General features: G+C 51.0%; 1 long non-coding RNA gene across 1 annotated transcript; it reads right to left on the reverse strand.

Moving 5' to 3' along the window:
- Nucleotides 1–257: 257 nt before the first annotated feature.
- Nucleotides 258–27,057, reverse strand: LOC107180322. Its single transcript, XR_006212427.1, has 8 exons — nucleotides 26,439–27,057; nucleotides 22,345–22,498; nucleotides 11,980–12,274; nucleotides 10,738–11,270; nucleotides 9,983–10,124; nucleotides 7,555–7,618; nucleotides 5,087–5,211; nucleotides 258–360 (listed from the first exon to the last, which is right to left on the reverse strand). It is a non-coding gene; the product is annotated as an uncharacterized LOC107180322 (long non-coding RNA).
- Between the last annotated feature and the right edge of the window lie 212 nt (nucleotides 27,058–27,269).

Raw genomic sequence — 27,269 nt, forward strand, 5'->3', positions numbered from 1 at the left:
GTGAGGGTGAGCGGGCCCACCCACCTTGCAGAATAAGTGTGGCACGTAGGTATTCTGTAGACACCTTCGCTTTACCCAGCCCGTCTGCTGGCTATGAGTCTCAGGGAGGGAGCAGCACCTCGGCACGCCTGACACCCTCCAGACAGTCACGGCCCTTGCCCCCAGTCTCCAGCCCTGCCGGCTCTTGCCAGCACACTCCCCACCTGCCCCATCCCCTTCCCTCCTACCCCCGCCCCCAGAGCCCCGACCCCTGCTCCTCTAGGGCCAGTCCACAGAGTCACCAGGTCTCTTACCGCAGTTCCTGGGCTGTGGCCTTGACTCAGCCTAGCTCTGCTTCCTGACTCATTGCCCTGTGACCTGCTGGAAAAACAACAGTATCAGCCGTGGATTAGTCCCCATTCCCTGGGCTTCTTTCTGATGCTCTCTGGAAGTCATGTGAAGAGCCCGGAATGTGTGTGTCCATCTTTTCTTTAACTATTTTCTGAGCAGGGCTGATTTTCAAATCATAAGTCACGCCTCTTTTGGTCAAATGCAGCGATTTCTCCCAGGTTGCAAATTAAATATATTTATTAAAAATAATTCTGCTGTGGGGCTGGCTCAGTCGGTTGAGCGTCCGACTTTGGCTCAGGTCATGATCTCACAGTTTGTGGGTTTGAGCCCCTCATCAGGCTCTGGGCAGACAGCTCTTGAGAGCTGACCTGCTTCAGATTCTGTGTCTCCCTCTCTCTCTGTCCCTTTCCTGCTCTCTCTCTCAAAAATAAATAAACACTTAAAAACATTTTTTAAATAATTCTGCTACAATGAAAACAGGGCTGGAGCAGATCTGGCCACAGTTAGTGTCAGTCCCCTACCCCTACATGCCAGGCCTGGATTACAGCCAGAGAAAAAAAGAAAGACAAGAATTGATAGGGAGAATGGGATGGCCAGGTGGGTCCATGCAGATGGTCACGGAGCAGAGAAGGGAGGAGGAAGGACAAAGACCTCAGTGCGGGGCCCTCGGGTTGGGGAGGGGGTGGCACCCAATCCCCGCGGAGGCCGGCCCGCCTCAGGGCTGTGCCTCAGGGCTGTGCCCAGATACAGGGGCACCAGCAGCTGTTCTGCTGCACTGACTCCACTGGCAGGAAAACAGAGTGGGAAATGGACCTCAGTCGGTGTCGTCCGGGGACCCCTAATCAAGGCCAGACCTGCAGGCTGTGCCCGCTGCACCCGCTCGGGTGCCCCCGGCCGCAGGGCATCGCCACGGCCCTATTACCGTAGCGATAATGCAGAGGTGTGATAAAAGCCACCTGTCATTCATAAAATGTGGCGTCGCCTTTTTGCAAAGCCATAAGCCATCCTGGGGCTCAGCCAAGAAATGGCCTATAAAATCCTGAGTAATGACCTCAAAGCATACTTTCCAATATAAGGAATATTCTAGGCAGCTGTTTGCAGAATATTTATGTGCAATAACTTTACACCCCCCCTGACTTTTAACATGTTCATAGTCTGACTCCCTCCGCCAGCAGCTCCCCACCCCCCCCCAACCTTAGTAGCAGTAAAGCATCCAGAATGTGCTTGACAGTCCTGGGAGCACAGGGCCCTGTCCCCTGGGTGACAAGTGGCAGTGCTGTGCTCAGGTGCAGTGCCCTTTGCCATCGGATGCCTCGGCACGGCAGGGGCCTAGCAGGATGCCGGCTGCCTTCGGGATCTCCAAGTTACCAGGGAGGAGGAGCTCAGCCCCGTCCTGAATCTGTTCCTACGGTAACGCTGGGAACAGCAGGTTTTGTCTGGGTTGGACGAGGGTGGGCATCCTCCCTGGCGAGGGCTGGGGGGGGGTGGGGGGGACCCCCTCGGACCACGTGCCCCAGCCAGAGCCTGAGGTGTGCAGACGACAGGGAGCCTCAGGAGGAGGGCCCACCTGGGGCTTGCACCTGAAGGTCAAGGGATGATGAAGCTGGTGAGTACAGATCTTGAACTCCATCCCAGATGGACTCATTCCCAGATCAGCTGTCTTCCCAGAGGAGCCAAGCCTTGCCCGAATGCACTGGGGGAACAAGGCGGGTGGGCCCATGCCTGCCTCGGGCACCGCTCTGCAGCCAGAAGGCAGCTAAGCCTGCTGGTGCCCCGAAGTGCTTTCTCTGCCCATCCTATGTGAGGGTTCCTTCTGCCTGCGGGCAAGGGGACGCTGCCAGGCCAGCAAAAATGTCTGCATGCTTCACTCTCTTGAGCCACAGCTCCTGGATGAAGGAGCAGGGCCAGCGGCAACCCCAAATCCAGACTCAGCTGCCCAGGCCCCACAGTCTGTCCAGGGTGTGTCTCTGGGAAGGAGGGGGCAGTGGTGCCCAGGGCCTTACAGCCTCGGCTCCCAGGGGCAGAGAAACTGCAGGGTGGTGAGCACAGGCCAAGATGTCTGCCAGCATAAAGACACTGCGGCTGAAATGGGCATCCATAGAACCGATCGGTCAAATCTGCAACAGCAAAATCCCCATCAGCTCCTGTCACATGGGCTCAGTGACTTCAGTAATGTCGGGTGCGGGGCTTCACTGCGGGCCCCCAGCAGTGAGGTGGTGGCCACTACCAAGGGACTATGCTCTCCTGGTTGGCAGGCTGTTGACTGGACAAGTGTGGAAATAATCGCCCTTCACTTGCCTAAGGTCTCAATCCTTGAGGGCCTGATTTTGATTCACAGAGGGCCTCAGTAACTATTTTAACTGGGGGTAGGGTCCCTGGGTCCCATGCCACATCAAGCATCCACAGCCACCATGGGAGGTTTTAAGGCAAACTGTGCTATGACCTTGGAGAACGCAGGGCAGGTGCCACTGCAATAGTTAAGATGAGGCCTGTCTATGCGATTCCTATTTTATGTTGGTGTTTTACCCAGGTCTGGACCACTTTATTGAGGCCCCGGTCCCACATTCCTGCCCCTAAGCAGGCATTCTGTACCAGGAGCTGGGCAGGGCTGGGAAGCACAGCAGAGCCGTAGCTGAGCTGGGTACCAGCAAGGGCAGGTCAGGGGCCATGGCACCAGGAGCCAAGCCACAGGTGGCTCTCCACAACACCTGGCCAACTGTGGCCGTATAGTCACTGTGGACTGCTAGGTAAAGCATACGGGCACCTGTGCTGGTGAAAATGTTCCAGAATTTACCGTGGCCAGTGGTTACGCATTTATGAACACACTAAGACCACAGGAGTATACCCTTTAAATGCGTGACTTGGGTGCTAGGTGAATCGCAGCTCAGTGAAGCTGTTTGAGTGAACAAAAGGAAGAAGGAATGAACAAGGAAACTGGGAAAAGGAGCAAATTAGTGAGCACTGCCTGACGTTGGATGCTGGGGACTGCGGCCAGCACCGGGGCCACCTCTGTGAGGCTGAGCAGCCTACCTCACTCGGGGAGCTGCGTCTGCCCTTCTGTGAGACGGTGCTCTTGCCGCCTGCAGGCCTGGGGCCGCTCCGGCGAGGGGATGCTTTGAAAGCAAACGCGATAACACAATTTCAGTCTGTAGCACAGACTGACACGTGTTGTCTGGGTGTTTATATGTTAGTAAAAGATTTCCTGAACCAATGGGCATTTCAGCAACGGTCAGAGGCTCCTTCTCAGCTACCGGGAGTGGGTCTGACAGAAAATGGGAACTGTGCTCCTGGGTGAAGGTCACGGCCTCAGCCTAGATCTGTGGGCCTACCACCCTCTCGGCAGTGGAGGGTTCACTTGGAGGCCCCTCTCTCTCTCCAAGTGGAAAATGAGATCAGCCTGACAGATGGGCCAATTCTAGACAATCCAAAGGAAGTGGGAGTCTGTGGACTCCATGAGTCATGGGTGACTGAGCCAGGCTGCTCAGGGCCATGGGGCCCTAAGGTCAAGGTCATGGTGAAGATGCCCACGGACAGGGGCTGGGGCTCTGATGCTAGTTGCTGGCCAGATGCAAATGGACACAGTGTGGAAAATGCTACTGCGTCCATACACAAGAATGGGACATTCCAGGCCCTCGGGGGGAGCCGTGGCAAGAGCCGTGGATCCCGCAGGCATCCCTCTCTCCCTGAACAAAATGAGGAAAACCAAAGGAGTAGATAATACTGACAAGAGACTTCTGCAGGGCCAGCAGTGAAGGAAACATTCCTGTGCAATCAGGGCGCAGGGGGAAACGAGGTCTATTTCCAGGCCTGATGCTTGGCATTTGTGCAAAACTGGGTTTTGTATTAGTGCCCGCACGCTGGAGCCTGGAGCCCCCTGACGTTTGCTACCCCACCGCTCCAACATGTGCTGGAGCCCCTGCCCACGTGGACGGTTGTCTGGGGTGGCCTTGCTCTCAACGGGTCCCTGGGACAGTGTGCGCTGGTGGGTCCCACCTCGGAGGGTAATTGGGGTGCCACCTCATTGTGTCAGAATAACAGCAAGATCTATGTGGCCTCCTCTGCTCTGCAATTGTGAAAACGAGTCCCAGAGCAAGAAAGGGGCTGTCCAAGGTCACAGAGGGGCCTCGCACAGGTCAGTACTGCAGGCCCCACTGTCAATGTGTTTTCATTTTTTTTTTTCTCTAAATACACATTTTTGGGCACCTGAGTGGCTCAGTCAGTTAAGCATCCGGCTTCGGCTCAGGTCATCATCTCACGGTATGTGAGTTCGAGCCCCGCGTCAGGCTCTGTGCTGACAGCTCAGAGCCTGGAGCCTGCTTCAGGTTCTGTGTCTCCCTCTCTCTCTGCCCCTCCCCTACTCATGCTCTGTCCCTCTCTCTCTCTCTCTCTCTCTCTCTCTGTCTCAAAATTTTTTTTAACATTTATTTTTGAGACAAAGAGAGACAGAGCGTGAACAGGGGAGGGGCAGAGAGAGAGAGAGAGACACAGAATCCGAAGCAGGCTCCAGGCTCTGAGCTGTCAGCACAGAGCCCGACGCGGGGCTCGAACCCGCGGACCGTGAGATTATGACCTGAGCCAAAGTCGGACGCTTAACCGACTGAGCCATCCAGGTGCCCCCATTAAATATTTTTTAATACAATAAATAAATACATGTTTTTACTGAGGTGTGGCTTACATACACAAAAGCTTTATAAAGTGAAAACACGTGTGTACTTTGTACTCAGATCCAGAAATAAAAAAGATCCCATGCACTTACAAACATCCACTTGCAGGCCCGCAGAATCTCAGCAGCTACACACCTGTGCTGATACTTAGGACTGTCAGTCTTTCCATTTCAGGCACTGGGTTCACTACGTATGGGTATTATAGAAGACAGTTGACCTGGAACGACACGGGGGTAGGGGCACCAATTCCCCACACAGTTGGAAATCCATGTGTAACTTCTGACTCCTCAGAAACTTAACTACTCATACCTTACAATTGACCAGAAGCTTTACTGATAACATAAACAGTTGATTGCCACATATTTTGTATGTTACACGTATTATAGACTGTATTCTTACAGTAAAGTAAGCTAGAGAAGAAATGTTACTAAGAAATCATAAGGAAGAAGAAATGCATTTAAAGTACTGTACTGTATTTATTGAAGAAAAAAAAACCCTTGTATAAGTGGACCCATGCAGTTCAAACCCATGTTACTCAAGGGTCACCTGTAGTTTTACTTCTCCTTTCCTAATGCACGACAAATGCTGAACTTATCAGTGATTAGGTGTTCCTATATTCTCACATATGCACTGAGGCTACAACTTTCCCTCTAGTTCCAGCCTTACCTGCATCTCTGTGCTGGGGTCCACCTGGGAGAACTGCAGAGGGTGGCAGAAGACCACCGGCCAGTGAGCCTGGGCCTCGATCTGGCCAGAAAGCGCACATCCCTCATCCTCATTCCACCACTAGAAGTGCAGGTGTCCATCCAGTGAGACTCCTGTCAGGAGGAGATTCCCCCAGGCTGGCTATCTCCTGGGAGCCCGGGGACCCCTCGAGTTGGGCCACCATCAAGGAACACATCCCAACACCACTGCTTGCCCCGTGAGTCCAAGGAAGGGGAAACAACCTTGTTGTGAGGCCCAGGGCTCCAGCCAGTCCTTGCTCCCAGATGGGTCAGAAAATACCACTAAGGAGAGCTGCTGAGGGGCTGGGCCTGCTAGACACATCCCATCAGTCCACCCTTGGCTGCGAAACGCAGGTCACAGCCCAGCTCCCTGGCCTCTCATGGTCCAGGCTAATTAGATCAATTACAGGGGCACCTGGGGCACCAGAGCAGGTTGTGCCAAATGGTTGGGGTGAGTGGGGTAACCCTGGACCCCTCTCACTGTCTACCCTTTAGGAAGCAACCAACGGGTAGCTGTGTTTTTTATGGGCAGTGACAAAACTCCAGCCCAGAGCCCTTCACCTGCTCTGCACTGAGTGGCCAGAGGCCAAGTAAGGGCCCCACACATGCCTGGTGCCTACTCTGTTATTAGAACTGACATTAGGCTGCTAACACTTCGGAGTGAGTTCCCTCCAGGCCAGCCTCTGCTCTTGGAGTTTCTACATATTGTAGCTGCTTCTTAAAAGCTCTATGAAGTAGTAAGTATTGTTATCACACCCACTGCAGAGTTGGGGAAACTGAGGCATGAAGAGAGTGACTAACTGCTGGGTTCTGAACTCCCATAGCCTGACCCCAGGCCCACAGGCACCGGCCCTGCTGTGGATCATTTGGGGCTGCCTCCCTTGCACCTGAACCCTTCTCTGAGCCGCCCACCCCACACACGCTGGACCCAGAGACCCCAAGAAGCAGCATCACAGCCGCCAGAGAACGGGTTCATGTCCTTGCAAATCAGGCTTCGATTGTAATCCTTGTCGGGAGATTCGGGTGTTGGAGAGAAACAGAGCTTGACAGCCATCTTCTCATTACAGAAGCTCCCCGTCTCCAGTTCCTGGCAAATGACAGGCTGGCGCAGGCAGGGCCCAAGACAAGCCAGGCTGGAGACACAGACGCTAATCAGGGTGGACACGCCCAGTGACAGAGACCTGTCCACAGCACCTGTCACCATGGCCCTGCGTCGGCTGCTGGCTGCGCCTGAATGTTCACTATTGGCAGCTGTGCCTGGAGCTTCCTCCCAGAGCCTGGGCCTGCACTGAGGCTGCTCCCTTCCACAGAGGGATGTGGTCCACTCAGGACAGGAGAGTCATGGTGGGAGTCTGGGGGAGAGTGCTGTCCTTCCAGAAGGTGGCCGTATGCGGAAGGAGCAGCATGGAGGGTGGGGAGCATGTGGTCCAGCCTGGGGAACGCAACACTCCCTGAGAGCCCCAGCTGCAGCCCAGAGGCCATGGGAGACATGGGAGCCACGTCCTTGGAAGGCTCACTTCCTTTCGTGCTCGGCCCTGGGAGTGTGCCCAGCTTGGGGGGCTTGTGAGAGTCCAACCGCCACCAGACTCTGAGTTTGAGCTGATCCTGGGGCTGGTTTCCCAAGGGAAGGCCCAGCCATAAGTAAGCCTGGGAGGGTCCCCCGTCGCCCTGCTTCCTAAAGGTGCTCTAGCCCCTCCCCCTCCTCCATCCTCCTGTCTCTGTGTGTGCCGAATCTCATACCAAGTCCGCCTGCTGTCCCGAACCTCCCCGACCTTCACATCTCTGCGTATTTGTTTGACCGGGAAAACTTTGGCTACACTAGTCTGTAAACTTACCTCCATGAACAGCATGCTGTGGACAGATTCCACTGTTGTCGAACATTCTTCATAAACACGGCTCCTAGTGATGAAACAGACATTCACCACACGATAGCTTCAGGATGCACCTCCTTGCTAGTAGGCACTCACCTGGTTTCCAGCGTGTCACGATAATGAAGTGAACCTCTTCCTGCACGCAGCTTGGGTGGGGACTCTAGCTACTGTCCTAGGAAAGATTCCTGAAGGACAACTGCTGGGCCAAAGAGCACGTCTGTTTACTCCAAGGCTGCATGTGTGTGCGTGTGTGCATGTGTGTGTGCGTGTGTTTACGTGGGTGCGGGTGACAATCTCAAACCTACGCAAAGGTTGCAAGTGTGGTGCAAGGATTTTTGTCTGACTGCTCTAAAAATAAGCTGCTGACTGGAAGGCTCCATCACCCCCAGAATCTTTCCACAAACGAGGACACTGTGCTACATCAGGGTGGCACAACCATCAAAATCAAACCAGGAAAGGGACACGATGCTTTGTTAATCCCGTTACACTGCACTAACCTAATCCTGGGCTCCATCCAAGTTTTGCCATTTGTCCCCATGCTGCCATTAGAGAAAGAAGGTCCAGCTTAGAGCTGTGTGCTGGCTTCTTTACCCTCTTTCTTCTCAGTCAGGAGAAGCTCTTAGTCTCGTCGGGACTCTCGCGATCTTGGTGCATTTGAAGAATACAGGTCAGTTATTTTGTGGAGCATCTGTCCATTTGGGTTTGTCTGATGTCTCGTCATGATTAGATGCACCTCTAGCAGGAATCCTGCACAAGGAACTGTCCTAATCACACATCAGGTGGCAATTTGTCCCCTTACGGATGATGTTCCTGTCACCTGACTACCCCCGTGTCCCCTAGTCTTCTCCACTTATTTTCTTTGCAGTTAATAAGAATTTTGAGAGAGGGGCACCTGGGTGGCTCAGTCAGTTGACCATCCGACTCTTGATTTCAACTCAGGTCATGATTTCACGGTTCGGGAGTTTGAGCCCTGCACTGGCCTCTGTACTAACAGTACGGAGCCTGCTTGGGATTCTCTTTCTCTCCTCTCTCTCCGCCTCCCCCCCCCCCACCCGTGTGTGCTCCCTCTCTCTCTCAAAATAAATAAACTTAAAAAAAAAAAGAATTTTGAGAGGAGGAACTTTGAGTCTATTTCAATGTTCCATTTCTCATGGAATTTTGAACTTATTTGTGCATTTCTTTACATCAGTTTAATGTGTGGTTTCTAGTATATGCAAGCTGTCCCTAATTTTACTTATTCTGATGCTGCAATTGTCCTACAGTTGGCAGGTGGGACCCTCCATACTGGCTTCTGTGGTGTTTGATGTGTTGCCACCATTCTGGAAACATTTCCTGTCTCACACAGTCTGATGTTTCCTGCTCATCTTTCCCTGCTCCAGCGCCAAAATGAGCTGTCGGCCCAAAAAGTCCTCATTTCTTTTAGTGCAAGGGGTACTCGGGCCAATCTCTCGGGGTGCTGTGTGCAGAGTGCCGGGTTGCCTACTTGCGGGCTCCCCAGTGGATGCTGCCTCCTCCAAGGAAGCTCTGAGTGATGACCCACCATGCTGGCCTCATCCTGCCCTTGCCCCTGGGCTCATTCCCCGAAAAGAATGGCCCTGAAATCTTTAGGAAGGGACTGAACAGTGAAAGGGAAGTAGAAAAAGAGGAGCCGTGTCAACATCTCTCATTAATTAAGGCTGAAGAAAGTCTGTATTTTCCTACCACCAGTACCACCACGAGAACTTGAAATGCCTCATTACCAACGCTGCATACAATCCTCTTAAAGTCAGTAACAATTTCCTATCTAAGTCTGATTTGCTCAGTAACGATGCTAAACATTTTTCCGTGTTTACTATTCTCATTTTTGTGTTTGTCTTCCATGTCTTTTGCCTTTTGATAATCATTTCTAAGAAATTCTTACATACTAGGGGAGCAGGCCTATAAATTTTTTATAATTAAATTACCTTCCTAATTTTTCATCCTTATTTTCATCTTAATTTATAATTTCAATGTCAATTCAAATCTGTTTTTTGTGTGCTCGCTTACATTTTTTTCTTAAAAATTACATTTTCATCTTAGAGTGGATAAAACTTAGACTTTTCTACTTAGAGTCCTGTTTTGTCTTGTCTTCTTGTTCTTTTGTGGTTTTATTTTGAAATCAAATCTGCCTAGAATTTACTACATTCTAAGTACATTCTTAGCACATTCTAAGATCTACTTTTAGTGTATGTAATTTATTTCTTGGTCCCATATGATTGACTGAATAACTGTTCTTCATTGATTAATGATGATCCTATTAACATTTAGTAGATTGTTACATGAACACGTAAGATTATTGCATAAATTCTGATTCTTTCCAGAGTGATCTATGATCTTCCATTGATATAAATGAGGGCTCCTGCAGGCACACTACCTTTCGTGGCTGATTGCAGCTTGGACTACAGCTGGAGGTCTGATAAGTAATCTCTGACCTCAAGAGAGACCTCTTCTCTTAAAGTGCTTGTGGTTCTTCACATTCACTTCTTCTCCAGGTGAGCTTGAATCACAGTAGCAGGCTTCAAAGATCGAGATATAATTTTGTCGTGACTCATACGACATCTCTAAAACCCAGGAGAATTAACGCATATGCTATTCAGTCTTTGCCTTCCGGTGATGGTGTCTCTTTCACTCACTGTTTTAAAAACCTCAGTGAGATAGTGAGCATTTTCCACATTAAGCCACTGTCTTTCTGGAGAAGTTAATTCCTAGGTACTTACCACTGAGATCAGGCCTCAGTTTGTCCCTATCACATTTTCCAAATCACTACGGACTTTCTTTGGAAACATGCTCATTTCATACATCTTGTTGCCATTGTCCTCACTACAAAATACTATGCATTTCCCACCTCCCCCCACCGCCCTGGCTCTATACCCCAGACACATTTGCTCAGGTTTGCAGTGGCCAGCCATGTAGCCAGCTCCCTGCATCTGGAAGGAGAGGTCCTGATGGGAAGGGCCCACCATGGTGGACTTGGGGAAGAACCCCCCAGAAGACGTCCAGGCAGCCCTACCCTCTGATGTGCCCAGAGCCAGCAGGGACCCTCTTCTGCCAAACCCACACCCACACACCCACCCGCAGTCCCTGTGCTCTTTGCTCATGGAAATACCTCCGTGGTCTGTGATTACTCACCCACGTTCCCAACTTCCTGTGCTGTAGGCAACTTGTGTCTCTTTCTTTTTACTTCATTTGTTCTTTACATATTTTTCAACCTCCCAGAATCCCTGTGAGAAGGAAGGGCAGCGAACAACACTGAACACCACCAGCTCATCATAGCCTGCCGTCTCTTACAGGGGAGCCTTAGAAACCGAGACCCTCCCCACACTCACTTAAGGAGCAAATACGCAGTATGAAATGAAGACCTATAGCACACACACCTCCCTCCCGTCTTTTCACGAAAGACCGCGCTCAGTGGCGGTCAGAGCGACACTGCATGACGGTCACCTCTCGCTCATCTCTCAGGATAACAGAGGCCCGCGCTCCCACTGTCAGCCTGTGGTCATGGGATCATGTGCCCCTCCTTGAACAGGGGGCAGACTAGGCAGAGACCTGGCTTCCGAGGTCCCGGGGCCCTTTGGCCCTCCTATGACCCCTGGTGATCTGCATCTGGGCGGCTTCCCGAAAACCCATCTCGTCAAGTGTATCCCGTCTCCAGCAATTGTTTCCTGAAGATGTGGATTACAGAATGGAGGGACCTCTGGTGAAATCTGCATTGTGCATTTTCCTGCAAGGACATCTCCAAAGACATTTTAAAAATACATGTGGAAAAAAATCAGGTTTTCAAAAATAGTAAATGTTACAAACTAAGCTCCACATTTCCTCTTTTCTGTATAAAACAGAACACGCGTGGTTATTTTTAGCTCCTGGAGCTCCACTGGGAACGTGGAGCATTAGTATGTGCCAGTGTATACACAGAGAAGTCCTTGTTTTGTCAGCCGCTCAAGCCCTGTAAGGGCACGTGTCTTCCTAAAGGATGCGTGTAAGCAAACCACTGTCCTCCCTTATGCTGATGCTGGTCTGAGCGTGAATGGGCTGAGGCGGGAAGGAGATGGGTGGGTGCTGTGGACACAGATCATTTACTCGGCAGACAGTCCCCACTTCCTGCCCGAGGGGCTCTGGGACTGAGGAGTCAGTGGGAGGGAAGCAAGACGGACAGGGTCCTGCGCTGGAGGCACTCCGTCTGGTGGAGGGAGGAATGCCGTTCTCTCAACCCTCTTGGGGTCTCTGGCCTGGGCCTGAGACTTAGCAGGAGAAAGACACACAAGTTTATTTTACATAAGTTTTTCATCACATGGGAGGGAGCCCTCATAAGGAGAATGAAGACCCAGGAGTGGCAAAAACGAGAGGTTTCATGCTAGTGTGAACAGAAAATACCTGGATAGGAGTTATTTCAACAAGAACCCTCTCGGCCTGGGCTCCCGTCCCCTTGGCAAGACCACTTCCTTCCCCCTGGTGCAGGGACAGCGACTTCACCCTGGTCTGTGTCCTGCTCTCAGGAAGAAAGGGGGAGGTACGGACGTTCTTCTTGTACCTGCTGTTTTTCAAGTGCCTTTTGCTCGAATCATCTTATGCCAAAGTGGGGTGGCCGTCTTGGGGTGGCGTGTTTGGCCACCGTTTACGGTGAACAAGTAGGAAGACGAGTGACAGTTTGCACCGTGCCGTGTTCTGGCTGAAAGACACATAAGGGAAGCCCTTCCAAACCTGCTCCAGACAGACTCCAGGCACAGGCTGGGGGTGGGGGCTGTAAAGGACGTTTGTTTTCAAAGTCATGAGTCCTACACAAAAAAAAAAACAAAAACAAAAACACGGCAACACGGCACATACTTTGCTTAACTTGTGAGGAACACGTAAGATATTACAACCAGTTCAAGGCAGAGTTCACACACATTTGTATACAGGCAATCAGAAATGCTGAAATAAATCTACAAATAGATGTCAGTATCAACAGGGCAATTGCATTCCAAAGGACAAAATTTAGTTGCATTTCTATGGGCAACAATTAGTTGCATTATTATAAGTTTTCCTACAGTTTAAAAGCTGTAAAATAGCTCAAGGCAATAAAAGGCACAGGCCCGAACTGAATCACAAAACCTAGAGGGGGAACGACAATAATTTTTTTGTTTTTCTACCTTAATGTTTCACATTTTTTTCTAACAGGGCAAACATTCAGTTCTGTCTCAGCATGGCTAGGCCTCTGCATGAGGTGATATGGTGTCTTTCAGAAAACTGAGCCAGAGACCAGTGCACTGGGAATGGGGTGAGGGCTGCAATCCCAGGGAAGGAGTAAGAGGCAGGAGCAGGAGTGTCAGTGGGAAGAAAGGGGAATAAATACAAAGTGATGCCCTTTGGTTTTGTTGTTGGTGGGTTTTTTTGGGTTTTTTTTGTTTTTTTTTTTTTTTTGGCTTGCCACAGATGATAAAGGAAACAGCAAGATGATGGCTCACTGAGTTATCTTCAGGGAGACTTTAGGGAACCACTGCCTCTCTAGACCTTCTAGAGAAAAGGCAAGCAATTTATCTGCCCGTCTCTTCAGGTTGGTCAAGACCCTTCCAAGCGTCTACTGGCCTTTGCCCTAAGCAGGAGCTGTGACCACCGGGGAAGTCATCACAGTAGAGGCAGGCTTCTCGAACCATAAAGAGGTGCACCTGCACACACTCTGGCTGGGCCACGTGAGGTGGAGCGGATGGGGTAGACGGAAGGGGTGGGGTCGATGGGGCCAGTGAGGCAGGTGGGGCGGATGGAAGTGATGAGGGAGCTTGGGGCACGACGAGGGCAAACGCAGGCTGGCATCACCCCCACCTCCCTCCCCGGTGGAATATGTGTGATATTCCTCGGACACTCCTGGCTGCCCAAGAACAAAGGAAAGGGGTTTAAGTGCTTGCCATGGTGATGTGGGAAACTGCAGCAAATGAAAAATTAAATTTCCTTACTGCCTACAGCCCACTGACAAGTCCTTGAGACCCGCAGAATGACCTCCCGCTAGGAGCTCAGATGCCTCGATGATGACACTTTGCCGGGGCCAAAACAGAACCCTAGCTTAACATTATCCCAACCTCAAGGTTCCTGTAAGTCTACTTCCTTTATCTCAACCGCCCCAAGATACATGCTGGCAATCGCACTCCAAACTTATGGCCCCCCGATAAACATCTGGGGGGGTCTCATGACCGAGGTTTTACTAAATGGTAATAAATGGTGTTTCCCTAGCAACAGCTAACCCCTCAAGGTCCCAGAAACCTTGTTTCCAAAATTCCTTAGAGACTTACTCTATCCCTGACCCCCTCCCAACCTACGGGTAAAGAATGAGTTACCTGTCACGACCCCAGAGCAGCTCTTCCCGCCATGGGTCCTGTCCACACACTTTAATAAAATGAACTTTTTGCATCAAAGATATCTTCAAGAATTCTTTCTTGGCTGTTGGCCCCAGACCCTATGAACCCATCACCCCAAAACATCATCAGGACGGATGAGACAAGTGGGACAGACGGAGAAGATGGAAAGAGCGGAATGGGCGGGCCAGACGGAAGGGCATTCCTGCCGGCAGAGATCATTTTACCTCTGTCACCATGTTCTACTTGCCTGCTAACAGTACCTGGGCAAAGTCTGAGCTTCTGTGGCATCTAAAGGAAGGAAAACACCCCCCAACCCGACCATCCCTGCCCTGCTTGCCAGAGGCCAACACCAAAGCACATGTGGCCCAGGGGCCCAGTGGCCCAGTCTGGGCTCTGGTGAGGACACGTGGATGCCAGGGAGGACTGCTGTCCACAGACAGCTGGGAGCTCCGTCTGGACTCTGCCCTGTGGCCTTCTCCTTGTGTTACGTTCGCCTGTATCCCTCTGCTGTAATAAACCACGGCCCTGGGGCGCCTGGGTGGCTCAGTCGGTTAAGCGTCCAACTTCGGCTCAGGTTATGATCCCATGGTCCGTGAGTTCGAGCCCCGCGTTGGGCTCTGTGCTGACAGCTCAGAGCCTGGAGCCTGCTTCAGATTCTGTGTCTCCCTCTCTCTCTGACCCTCCCCCATTCATGCTCTCTCTCTGTCTCAAAAATAAATAAACGTTAAAAAAAATAATAAATTTAAAAAAATAAACCATGGCCCTGAGTACATCAGCTCTCACTGAGCTCTGAGAGTCCTACTGGGGCACCCCCTACTTGCAGTCTGTTCCCTCAAACCCTGCAATAATGTTAGCTCTATGTGCATGAGAGCACTTGAGAGCCCGGAAAACTATCTGGAAAAATGCTGAAAGTAGATACCTCTGGGGTGCAGCACGCACATGTGTGTTCTCATCAGTCTGTATGTGTATGTAAAGCACCTGTAACACACCCGCCTCTGCTCTGCCACTCACGTGGTTGCGGGCTCAGCGGGCTCATCACTTCAGTGAGACGCAGTAGACCACTTCTTACTGTGAGCTTCACCAGGACACTCAGGTTTGCACCCAAGCACGTTTATGCCGCTTGTCCACACTCTCCCTACTGCTGAGCTCGTTTATTATTATGGAAACCAGCTTCCGGCTAGTGCTAATGAAAGAAAGTGGTTTCTATGAAAACCAGGATAAACTTGACTTGGAAAATCAAGATAAAGGCAAGTTGAGGTTCTTTTAAAAATGGATCTTGAATTAGGTATAGACAAGATAACTATTAAACAGAAAATAATTTTTGAATATTTGGAAGAATTCTGGTCTTAGACTGCCTTACAAATACACTCGATTTCTCAGTCCACTTTAGAAAAACACTGAAACCACACATCTTAGGAAGACAAATTAAGGATGCGGTTTATACTAAAAATGGAGACTAAGAATCCAGTTGTGAGACAAGTGCTCACTCAGACTCTTCAGCCCCATACAGAAACATCCAGAGTTGTGACAGGAGCCAGAAGTGGCCACATTAGGAAGGCGGTTAGGGGTGTGGTGACCTCTGGGCGGGATACTGACCAGGAAGGAAGCAGGGGGCTTCCTGGAGCCATGACATTGTCATGCATCTTGTCCGACTTTCCACATTTGTCACAACTTACCAACATGTGCAGTTAAAACCTGAAGGTTTCACTCTATGAAAAGTGATCTCAATAAAGTTGTTAAAAATTAATGCACAGATAGCTACAAATTTTAAGTCAAAATATATGTAGCCTGTATCTCCTTCCTGTCTATTACCTATTTTCACAGCTTTTATATTTAAATGACAGATCATGTTGGCTTCACAGAACTGTTTCTTCTAGCCATATATGAAAGGCCCACACTAATATCATCTTCAATGGGGGAGAAACTGAGAGCTTTCTCCCTGAAATTAGGAACACGACAGGGTTGGCCACCCTCACCACTGTTGTCTAACATAGAGTTGGAAGTCCTAGCTACAGCAATCAGACAACAAAATGAAATAAAACGCATTCAAATAGGCAAAGAAGTCAAACTTTCACTTTTCACAGATGACATGATACTCTACATGGAAAACCCAAGAGGCTCCACCAAAAAACTGCTAGAACTGACACATAAATTCAGCAAAGTCGCAGGATATAAAATCGATGTATAGAAATTGGTTGCATTTCTATACACCAGTAATGAAGCAACAGAAAGAGAAAGAATCGATCCCATTCACAATTGCACCAAGAACCATAAAATACCTAGGAATAAACCTAACCAAAGACGTAAAAGATCTGTATGCGGAAAACTATAGGAAGTTTATGAAAGAAATTGAAGACAACACAAAGAAATGAAAAAACATTCCATGCTCATGGACTGGAAGAACAAATATTGTTAAAATGTCGGTACTACCCAAAGCAATCTACACATTCAATGCAATCCTTATCAAAAGAACACCAGCATTCTTTGTAGAGCTAGAACAAACAATCCTAAAATTTGTATGAAACCACAAAAGACCCTGCATAGCCAAAGAAATGGTGAAAAACAAAAACAAAGCAGGAGGCATCGTAATCCCAGACTTTAGCCTTTACTACAAAGCTATAATCATCAAGACAGTATGGTATTGGCACAAAGAACAGACACCTAGACCAATGGAATAGAATAGAGAACCCAGAATTGGACCCACAAATGTATGGCCAATTAATCTTCGACAAAACAGGAAAGAGTATCCAATGGGAAAAAGACAGTCTCTTTAGCAAATGGTGCTGGGAGAACTGGACAGCAACATGCAGAAGAATGAGGGGCACCTGGGTGGCTCAGTCAGTTAAGCGGCCGACTTCAGCTCAGGTCATGATCTCACAGTTCATGAGTTCGAGCCCCGCGTCGGGCTCTGTGCTGACAGCTTGGAGCCTGGAGTCTGCTTCGGATCTGGGTCTCCCTCTCTCTCTGCCCCTCTCCCACTTGCACTCTGTCTCTGTCTCTCTCTCTCAAAAATAAATAAACATTGAAATAAATAAATAAGATGCAGAAGAATGAAACTGGACCACTTTCTTACACATACACAAAAATAAATGCAAAATGGATAAAAGACCTAAATGTGAGACAGGAAGCCATCAAAATCCTAGAGGAGAAAAGAGGCAACAATCTCTTTGACCTCGGCCATAGCAACTTCTTACTCAACATGTCTCCAAAGGCGGGGAAGTAAAAACAAAAATGAACTACAGGGACCTCATCAAGATAAAAAGCTTCTGCACAGCAAAGGAAACAATCAGCAAAACTAAAAGGCAGCCGACGGAATGGGAGAAGATATTTGCAAATGACATATCAGATAAAGGGTCAGTATCCAAAATCTTATCAAACTCGACACCCAAAACACAAATAATCCAGTGAAGAGATGGGCAGAAGACATGAAGAGACACTTTTCCAAAGAAGACATCCAGGTGGCCAACCGACACATGAAAAACTGCTCCACATCACTCATCATCAGGGAAATACAAATCAAAACCACACTGAGATACCACCTCACACCTGTCACAGTGGCTCACGTTAACAACTCAGCAAACAACAGATGCCGGCGAGGATGCAGAGAAAGAGGATCTCTTTTGCGCTGCTGGTGGGAAGGCCAACTGGTGCAGCCGCTCTGGAAAACAGTGTGGAGGTTCCTCCAAAAAATAAAAACAGAACTACCCTACGACCCAGCAGTTGCACTACTAGGAATTTATTCAAAGGATACAGGAGTGCTGATTCGAAGGGGCACGTGCACCCCAATGTTTATAGCAGGACTTTCAACAATAGCCTAATTATGGAAAAAGCCCAAATGTCCACTGACTGATGAATGGATAAAGAGGATGTGAGTTATATATAAAGTGGAATACTACTCAGTAATGAAAAAGGATTGAAATCTTGCCATTTGCAACAACATGGATGGAACTGGAGGGTATTCTTCTAAGTGAAATAAGTCAGTCAGAGAAAGGCAGATATCATGTTTTCACTCATATGTGGAATTTGAGAAACATAACAGAAGACCATAGGGGAAGGGAAGGGGAAAAAATGGTTACAAACAGAGAGGGAGGGAGGCAAACCATAAGAGACCCTTAAATACAGAGAACAAAACTGAGGGTTGAGGGAGTAGAGAGGTGGGGGAGAGGGGAAATGGGTGATGGGCATTGAGGAGGGCACTTGATGGGATGAGCACTGGGTGTTGTATGTAAGCGATGAATCACAGGAATCTACTCCCAAAGCCAAGGGCCCACTGTATACATTGTACGTAGCTAACCTGGCCATAAATCATATACATTTTTTTAAAAGTGCTACTTCTGTTACTTTCACAATGAAAGAATAAGTGTATTTTAAATAAAATAAAATTTAATGATTTTCATCATTGTCAGGGGTAGGAGCAGGATCCTGTATGAAAGGGAAATACCATCCACCTTAGACTAAGAACTTTTCCAGTTAGAGATTTAAGTGAGGTTGAGGGAACACAAATGTCCTGGAGAGTTGCCTAAAATACAGAAAATGTTCCATCTTTTAGATTTCTAAGCAGAGGGCAGAAACTCACCCCAACTCTCCTTTCGTGGTGGGTGACTGGTGCCCAGGACCCAGGAGGGGAGCCTGCGTGGCCACAGCTCTCTAACAGGCCACCTGGGGCCATGACAGGACCCCTGGAAGGCACCCAGGTGGGCTTCCTTGTGGGGCAGAGGGCTGCCACTGTTAGCAGTGGTGAAGACGTGCTGAGTATAAATGTGACAATGTTTCTAAACATTGTTGGAAGAGCCAATTTCACCCTCGCACGCGCTGCAATCGGACATGTGGCCTCTGACTGCGGGAATGATCACAGAAGCAAACGAGCCTGCGAGGGCCCCTCCCTCTCCTCTACATCGGCCTCAGTGTTCGCTTCTCATCCTTCCCTCAGAAACAAGTCCCCAGGCCCCCGGCGGGCTGCAGAGACCCAATACCAGGCTGACCGTGATGGTGTTGACTTCTGGAGGGAGTCCTGCAGACGGGACAGTCAGTGCCTTCTCTGCAAGCCCAGGTGTGACACAGGGCGCAAAGTCCCTTTGCCAGTGAGGCAATGAGGCCAGGGGCAGATGGCTGTGGCTCTGGAGGCTGGACTGGCCCTCCTGGGCCTGGGACCCTGGTGCATCTCTGGTGGGGACACTGCACTACACCTGGGTCCACAGTGGCCCAGCTGACTCACATTTACAGGGAGCAGTGGATGGAGCCCAGGCCAGTGTTCTGGGCAGTTCCAGGCAATGCTGCAGCACGGGTCACTTCCCACCCTGCACCTCCCAGACAGGGGACCTCGAGCCATTGAGATTCTTCTGCCCATTCCAGAGTTTAGACACTACTGGGGGGCCTGGGAGACCTGATGGGACAGACTCACTCTTGTTAGGACTTAAGGTAGGAAAAGCCCTGAAGTAGGCTCCCTAGGAGAGAGAGACTGATTTCCTGACCTCGGCCTGGGAGTCCAGCGCTACCTGTGGGGCTGATTCTGGCCTCACCCCAGGACCCAGGAGGTACCTGAAGTGAACGTAGAGAAGCCTTCACCAAATCCCAGTGAAGAAGAAGGATGCTTCACTGATTGGTGGGATACAGGAGTGAATTGCTGAGAGGCGCTGGGTGCAGGCCCTCTATGGGTGGGGGTCACTTGTGCTGGTGCAGGACCCCCCCATACACCCCCACCAAAGTCAGGGCTCAGCACAGATTCAGCACAGACCCAGCACGGACTCAGCACGGACCCAGCACGGACCCAGCACGGACCCAGCACAGAGTCAGCACGGACCCAGCACGGACCCAGCACGGACCCAGCACGGACCCAGCACAGAGTCAGCACGGACCCAGCACGGACCCAGCACGGACCCAGCACGGACTCAGCACGGACCCAGCACGGACCCAGCACAGAGTCAGCACGGACCCAGCACGGACCCAGCACAGAGTCAGCACGGACCCAGCACGGACCCAGCACGGACCCAGCACAGAGTCAGCACGGACCCAGCACGGACCCAGCACGGACTCAGCACGGACCCAGCACGGACCCAGCACGGACCCAGCACAGACCCTGCACAGCTGTGCCTGGCCTTGACCCTCTCTGATGCCAGGCTCAGCTTGGAGGCTGCAATCTAGTCCCTCCGCAGCTGCTCTGGAGCCAGGCGCCCGCTGCATTAATCCGTGCACTTCCAAGATCCCAGGGTCCGAGACCAGGGAAGGCAAGGAGGTGAGTGTATGGCGATGTCTGGAGATAGCAAGTCCAATGGGGCCACAGAGGGGACACCCTTGGACAGTTCGGGGAGCGCCAGCAAGTTTGGGCCACTTTTAAGGGTGGTGTGGGGGTAAAACAGACACTCTGTCACTTACAGTACCTGCAGGAACACTCCTTCCAAAGGAACAAATCATACACAGTGGACACCGAGGAGTGGCAGCTCCTCCCTCTTACTCGGCCCTTTTCAGTGTTGGCATCACCAGGATTACAGCCTTTTCAGAGGGATCTCTGTCTGGTTTTCAAATTGCTGGTGATCACTTTGTATTAAAGGTAATCTTGCACTTGGGGAGAGGACTCAGAATACGTATGAAGGCTCGGGCAGAACTTTGAGAACACGCTCTGTGCATCTGCATGGCTGGAGCGCAGGGGCTCGTGGCCTGACTCCGGACACGTCCAGACAAGTCTAACTGCTGTGGGCAGCGCTCAGCTTCATACCAGAGAAGCGGGCCCCTCCAGAGGGAGGAGGAATGTGTAGGCTTGTGGTTTTGTCCTAGCATTCCTGAGTCTAGACATGGGATAAGAACTTGGGAGGATTCTCAGCGTGGGGAAAGAGAGCTAAGGGCATGTGATATGAGCACAGCGCCTGCAGAAATGTGGGCAGCAGGGATGGGAAGGTCTGTACGGCCATGCACCTGGGCCTTTGTGGATCCTCTCAGCCATCGCTGCCCCTGAAAAGGCCAAGAAGCCACACTTATGCATGATTCCTGAATCCTCGCGCAGTGGAAGCCTTTTACGCCGGAAGAAACTGAAGAAAGTCTTTTCAGCTTGGTGGCCTCACGTCAGGGAGGACAACCCTGGGTCCAGGGGAGCATCCCCACTGGGCACGACCACTGGCGACCAGCATCCTGGTGGCCTAGGTCCTGTGCCTGTTCCAGCTTCTTTTCCCAGACGCTTCAGGGCCCCCGTCTTGTACAGGAGAAACACGCAAATCAGAGGGCAGGGGGACAGCAGGGCGAAGGGACCTGCCTCTGCCCACAGAAAATGCCACGAACCAACACGCAGTTTTCCATGCGACTTACACAACCCTGCATGCCAAACGGCCCCACAGTGGCTCTTTCTTCACCTAGATGCCCTGACCCAGGCTACAGGAGGTCATCTGGTTTCTTTCCAAAACATCCCAGGTGCACACTAGGGCATTCATCCATGTATTTTAAGGTCTCGGTGTCCCCCCACACCCCAGTTTTGTTGATCTGTGGTGTACTCTGCTTAGGGAATTCCCTCCTTAAGCTCCCGGAGGGACCTGGGGCTCCTTGGGATGCCGGGGTCCTACCTACACTCAGGCCGCTGGTGTCTACCGTCCAAGCAGGCCCGCAGGTCCAGGGCAACAAGGGGAGGAGTGGGTACTCCCTTTCCTCGCGAAGGCAGGGCTGCGACGGAGTCAAAGGGAGACCAGCACCTCAGCCTCCCAGAGAAGAGCAGACTCCCATGCCCCTGCACCCACACTCCCAAACACGCACAGCTCTCAGATGGGACTAGTCCCTGGCTGGCCTGACCCGGCTCCACATGACCCTTCAAACAACCACAGAGAAGCCAAAGAGGCCCAGGATGAGCTAAAACCCAAGTGGGGAGGAGACCTGAAGACATTAGCAACCGTCCACGACACAACACTGGCCTGTACCTCCTACGCTGCCTGTTCGTGACATCGTGCCGCACCAGCCATTTGACGCCAGGTCCCCTCCTCAGGCCTCCCCCCGAGCGAACGGAAACCGCTCCCAACCTTCGTTTCTCCGTGTACTGGTCTGCCCCTGTCCCTAAATACAAGCTGCAAGAGGCTGAGGACTGAGCCCGTCTTACCCTGAGGCCACCAGGTAGAGCCGGACAGTGTGTGCCACCAAGGGGGTGCTTTGTCCACCAGGCCTGGTGCCCAAAGGGGCACACCCGCCGGAGTGGGCACACATCTTCTGGCCACCTCCCCAGTGGAGGCCTTCTTCCATCGGCACAAAGGGTCTGTATGAGCTGGAGGTGGCCCTGTGGCCTCCTCGAGCACACAGGACCCACCCCAGTCACCACTCCCGGTGTGTGCAGATCCCCATCACTGTCACGTGGGGGTGAGGTCGCTCCTGGGAGCTGCCCTTCATCTCCTCCCCATGACCAGCCGCCCTTCATCATTTCTCAGCCATGAACCTCACACACGTGTTAAGATGCAGGCCTCCCGAACAGCACCCAACAGATGAGGAGTCTCCCCAGTTGTCGTTGTCAAGCATGACCTGCCCACACGTTTCTGGCACGTTTCAAGCACCTTCTGAGCATGTTTCAAGCACAAGATAACCAGCGTGACTCCAACAGGCTGAAATAAAACATAGTGGACACATCAGCAAGTGTGGCTAACTATGGATAAGTGGTGGAATTTCCAAAGCCTTTTAAAAATATTCAGAAAAAAACTGGAAGCATCCCATTGTCAACCTCTTCACATCCCTAAGAGGTACTGGAATTCATAACTGGATACCACTACTTTAAGATAATGGATAAAAGTAGAAACCTCTGGGGGCACCTGGGTGGCTCAGTGGGTTCGGTGTCTGACCCTTGGTTTTGGCTCAGGTCATGATCTCACAGTTTCATGAGTTCGAGCCCTGCATCAGGCTCTATGCTGGTGGTGCAGAGCCTGCTTGGGATTTTCTCTCTCTCCCTCTCTCTCTCTGCCCCTCTCCCCCTCACACTGTCTCTCTCAAAAATAAACTAAAAAAAAAAATTTTTTTTTAAAGTAGGAACCTCTGACTTAAAAACATATGTATTTTTCTCAAGGTGTATGAAAACTTTCACACACACATAAAACATGTTTTATAATGTACAGGGGTGCATGGTTGGCTCGGTCGGTTAAGCATCTGACTCTTGATTTCGGCTCAGATCACAGTCTCACAGTTCGTGGGATTGAGCCCCATGTCAGACTCTGTGCTGCTGGCCCAGAGCCTGCTTGGGATTCTCTCTCTCTCTTGCTCTCTGCCCCTCCACCACTCACGCTTTCTCCAATCAATCAACATAAAAAAAAAAAAAGACTTATAATGTACAGACATATAGGGATACTCCATTACTATTACTAATTACCATTACTAATGATATTGTTATTAATACTTTCACTACATTAACACTTTGGTTCGTCACGCAATTCTATTTTTTCCATCCTTCTACGCATCTATCATCAGTCTTTTTTTGCCAGCTACCGCTTCACCCAGTGTTGCTCAACAGCAAACACATGCCGAGTGAAGAAACCACCAACCGGTACGTGCTGTGTGATTCCACTTACACAACATTATGGAAAGCGAGGCCAGACACTTGGTTCTGGGGCCTGCTGAAAGCAGAAGCTGTACGATAGTCGTATTACTAACCTAGCCTCCCATCCCATTCTTTTCTTGTGTTTCTCTAAGCCCTGTGCATGACTCATCATTAACTGTGCCCTTTACACTTTATCCCTTGTTTGCACATTGATTATAAGAATCTGACGGAAAACAGATAACATTTTTCTTAAAACTATCTGATGTACCAGGCAGATCCCAGATGGCGCCTCACTGTCCAGAAGAATGCATACCTTCAGTGGTTTCAAGACTACCCTCAACTTTCAAGAAGCCCATAAACTTCCCTTCACATACTCGCATTCCTAACCAATCACATATAAACTGCCCCTAGATTCAACAAGGCAAGGCAGCTTTGGGAATGACCCCCTGCCTCCTCGTTGGGCTGCCCTTCTGATAATAAAGCTTTCTGTGCTTCAAGAACTATGTCAATCATTGGCTTACCACGCATCAGGTGCCTCAACAAAAGGACAAATCTCTATAGGGACAGAAAGAGGACGGGGCGCCTGGGGGCTCAGTTGGTTGAGCGTCCAACTTCGGCTCAGGTCATGATCTCACGGTTCGTGGGTTCAAGCCCCACGTCGGGCTCTGTGCGGACAGCTTGGAGCCTGGAGCCTGCTTCGGATTCTGTGTCTCCCTCTCTCTCTGCCTCTCCACCACTCACGCTCTGTCTCTCTCTCTCAAAAATAAAAGGAAAGAAAGAGAGAGAGAGAGAGAGAGAGAGAGAGAGAGAGAGAGAAAGAAAGAAAGAAAGAAAGAAAGAAAGAAAGAAAGAAAGAAAGAAAGAAAGAAAGAAAGAGGAAGGGAAGGAGGGAGGGAGGGAGGGAGGGAGGGAGGGGATCAGAGGTGCTTGGGACTGGGGTATGAGGGCCTGGTTGGAAAGGAGCACATGGCAACATCTCTGGTGATGGAGAGGTTCCACGTCTCGAATACGGTCATGGTTACAAGAGTGCTCACATTTGCCTAATTTTGTCAAAATGTACATCTAAAGTGGCTGCATTTTATGTAAGTTATACCTCAAAGAGTTTTTCTTTTTTTTTTTTCACGTTCATTTATTTTTGAGACAGAGAGAGACAGAGCATGAACGGGGGAGGATCAGAGAGAGGGAGACACAGAATCCGAAACAGGCTCCAGGCTCCGAGCCGTCAGCACAGAGCCCGACGTGGGGCTCGAACTCACTGACCGTGAGATCATGACCTGAGCCGAAGTCGGACGCTCAACCGACCGAGCCACCCAGGCGCCCCAAGAGTTGATTTTTAAAAAGAAGTAAATGCTGCTCTGGACTCAATACCTCTTCATCATGTGACTCCTCTCTTCCTCTCGCCTGCACACCACCCACCAAGTCACACCTTCGCTTTGTGTCTACAGTCCCGGAGCACTGTCTCGACAACATCAACACCCTCTTCGTTCTCTCTAGGTGCCTGCCTTGCTGCTCTCTCCTGTGCTGAACAAGACAGAAACTTCAGAAAACAGTACATTCATTTATTCATTCATTAAGCTGGTCAGGCAGCAAGTATTTATTGTGTCTGTCAGCTCCGAGCCCTGTATTAAGAGAAGCTGGGAGTACAAATGACAAAGTCCACCCTGTACTTTAGAAGAGGTGAAGAGACACAGAGTGAAATCAGCACAGTACTGCGATCAGTAACCGGTTGTGCCAAGTTCTGGAGCACAGTACGCCCACGCAACAGGGACCCGCGTCTTCTCCACTGTCAGGAAAGGCTACCAAGAGATGATACCTGAGGTAGGTCTCCAAAGACACAGTGCAGATGGAGGAACGAGGGAGCGTCCGAAAGGGCATCAGACAGACGATAAATTAATGACGAGATGGGACAATGGATGAAACAGCATGGCACTTGGGGGAGCACAGCAGTTCAGTAAACCTGGAATGCAGGGAGCAGGGCAGAGGCTCCTTGCAGGCAGAGAAGGGAGAGAGCGGGGAGGAGGGGCAGGCAAAACCAGTCCATCAAGCAGGAGCTTAGGCTGGAGGAAAAAAAATGTATTAAGGTACAGATATGTACACATACGCGTGACTTCGTTCACAGGTGCTGTCTCTGATAGTACCAACTTCCATTACCCAATTCTTTTTATAGACATTATGGTAATAAACAGTACAATTTTAGTACTTTAAAACCAGCCATTCACATACTTGAACATGTTTATCTGCCAACCTGACAACTCCACTTACTCCTGAAGGGACAAAAATGGAGAAGGAAAGTGACCAAAGAATTTTTGGGTTCATCCAGAATACCAACTCTTCACTGGGGGGGGGTGGGGGGGAGGGGGGGAATCAGAATTGCCAAGGAGAGTTACACAAGATTTGTAAAGGCAGTGGTTTGATAATACATGGGTATAATTACAAATAGATTAAAAAATTACTATTTAAAACCCTAATGTATGCTCATGATCGAAAAATATCAAAAAATATACAGTGTTCTTCATTTCCATGTAAGACGTTATTTTTCTCAGCCAAGTTGCTTTTAAGGAACATTAATGAAAATCACATTCTATCATAGTACACACGAAACACGAAATGCCCACAAATGGATGAGGAGGAATGCTGCCTATTTTCCTTTCTTTAAACACAGACAGTTGACAACAGTCAGGCAGTATGTCCGGGCCACGGGGACTCGGGCGCGCCGTCTTACTCCCTATTCTCTGCAGTCCTGGGAAGGCTCGGTCCCCCGGCGGGGACACGGACAAAGCGGCGCAAGAGAGGGGCGCGGAGGCAGACCCGAGCGCTCGCAGCCGGGGTGGGGGGAGCGCAGAGCGGCCACCACCGGACGGCGGGGCTCTCCCTCCCGAGGACAGCGAGGGGCACCGCGCCGCCCGGGAAGGGGGTCGTGGCTAGCGACTGGAGGTGCCACGTTCACGGGGGCGGGGAGGGGACGAGGGGAAGGTGACAGGAGAGGAAGGGAGCTGGACGGACGGGACGGGAGGCACCTTCTCGCGATGTCATAGGGCGGGGACGCGGATGGGGGCCGGGGGCTTCCCGTCGCCTCCCGATGGAGTCACAGGCCTGCGCGCACCCTGAGCGCACAGCGCGTCACCCTAAGGCTCGCCGACTGGAACCCGGGCCCAAGTCGAAGCCGGGGCCGGCTCTCGACGCGCGCTCCTGCCCCGCGGCGGCCACGCGCAACAGGCACCAATAAACACCTGCGGAAGGGGGACCTGCGGACTAGACGGGCGACAAACGCTGAAGGACAGAGGGCCAGCCTCCCCCTCAGCCCGCCAGACTTCCAGAGTCTTGGCCTCCAAACCGCGCCTGCGCAGGGGCTGCCGCCACAGTACGCCTGTGCCGGCCTGAGCTACACTCCGCGCCTGCGCAAGTCCAGCTGCAAGCGGCGTCTGCGCAGCGCTGTCTTCAACGCGTTTTCTCCTCAGGCACGTTCAAGTTTCTCGCTGAGAAGCTACACGTCGTCCGCTCAGTTCGGAGGCACACACACTATCTGGGTTTTCTTTAGCTCGCTCGACCACCATCTTGACCCGATCTTCCCCCACCCACCCCCGTGTCTCCGCTCGAGAGCGCAGGAGCCGCCTCCCCGTTTCCTAACGTCCTGCAGCCCTGTTGTGCCGCGCTGCGCGTGCGCGGAGCCCCTCACCCCCCCCCCCCCCTTCAGCCGTTTGGGGTGGCGGTGTCGTAAGGCAGTCCGTTCTGCACGTGCGCAGAGCCTCTCCTTCCTCCCTCAGCCGTCTCTACAAGAGTGTCGTGCGGCGCCCTGCGATAGGCTCTACGCGTGCGCTGAGCCACCCCACGCAGACGGCTCCTGTGGT

Source organism: Panthera tigris, chromosome E3 (assembly GCF_018350195.1).
Source record: "Panthera tigris isolate Pti1 chromosome E3, P.tigris_Pti1_mat1.1, whole genome shotgun sequence".
NCBI lineage: Eukaryota > Metazoa > Chordata > Mammalia > Carnivora > Felidae > Panthera > Panthera tigris.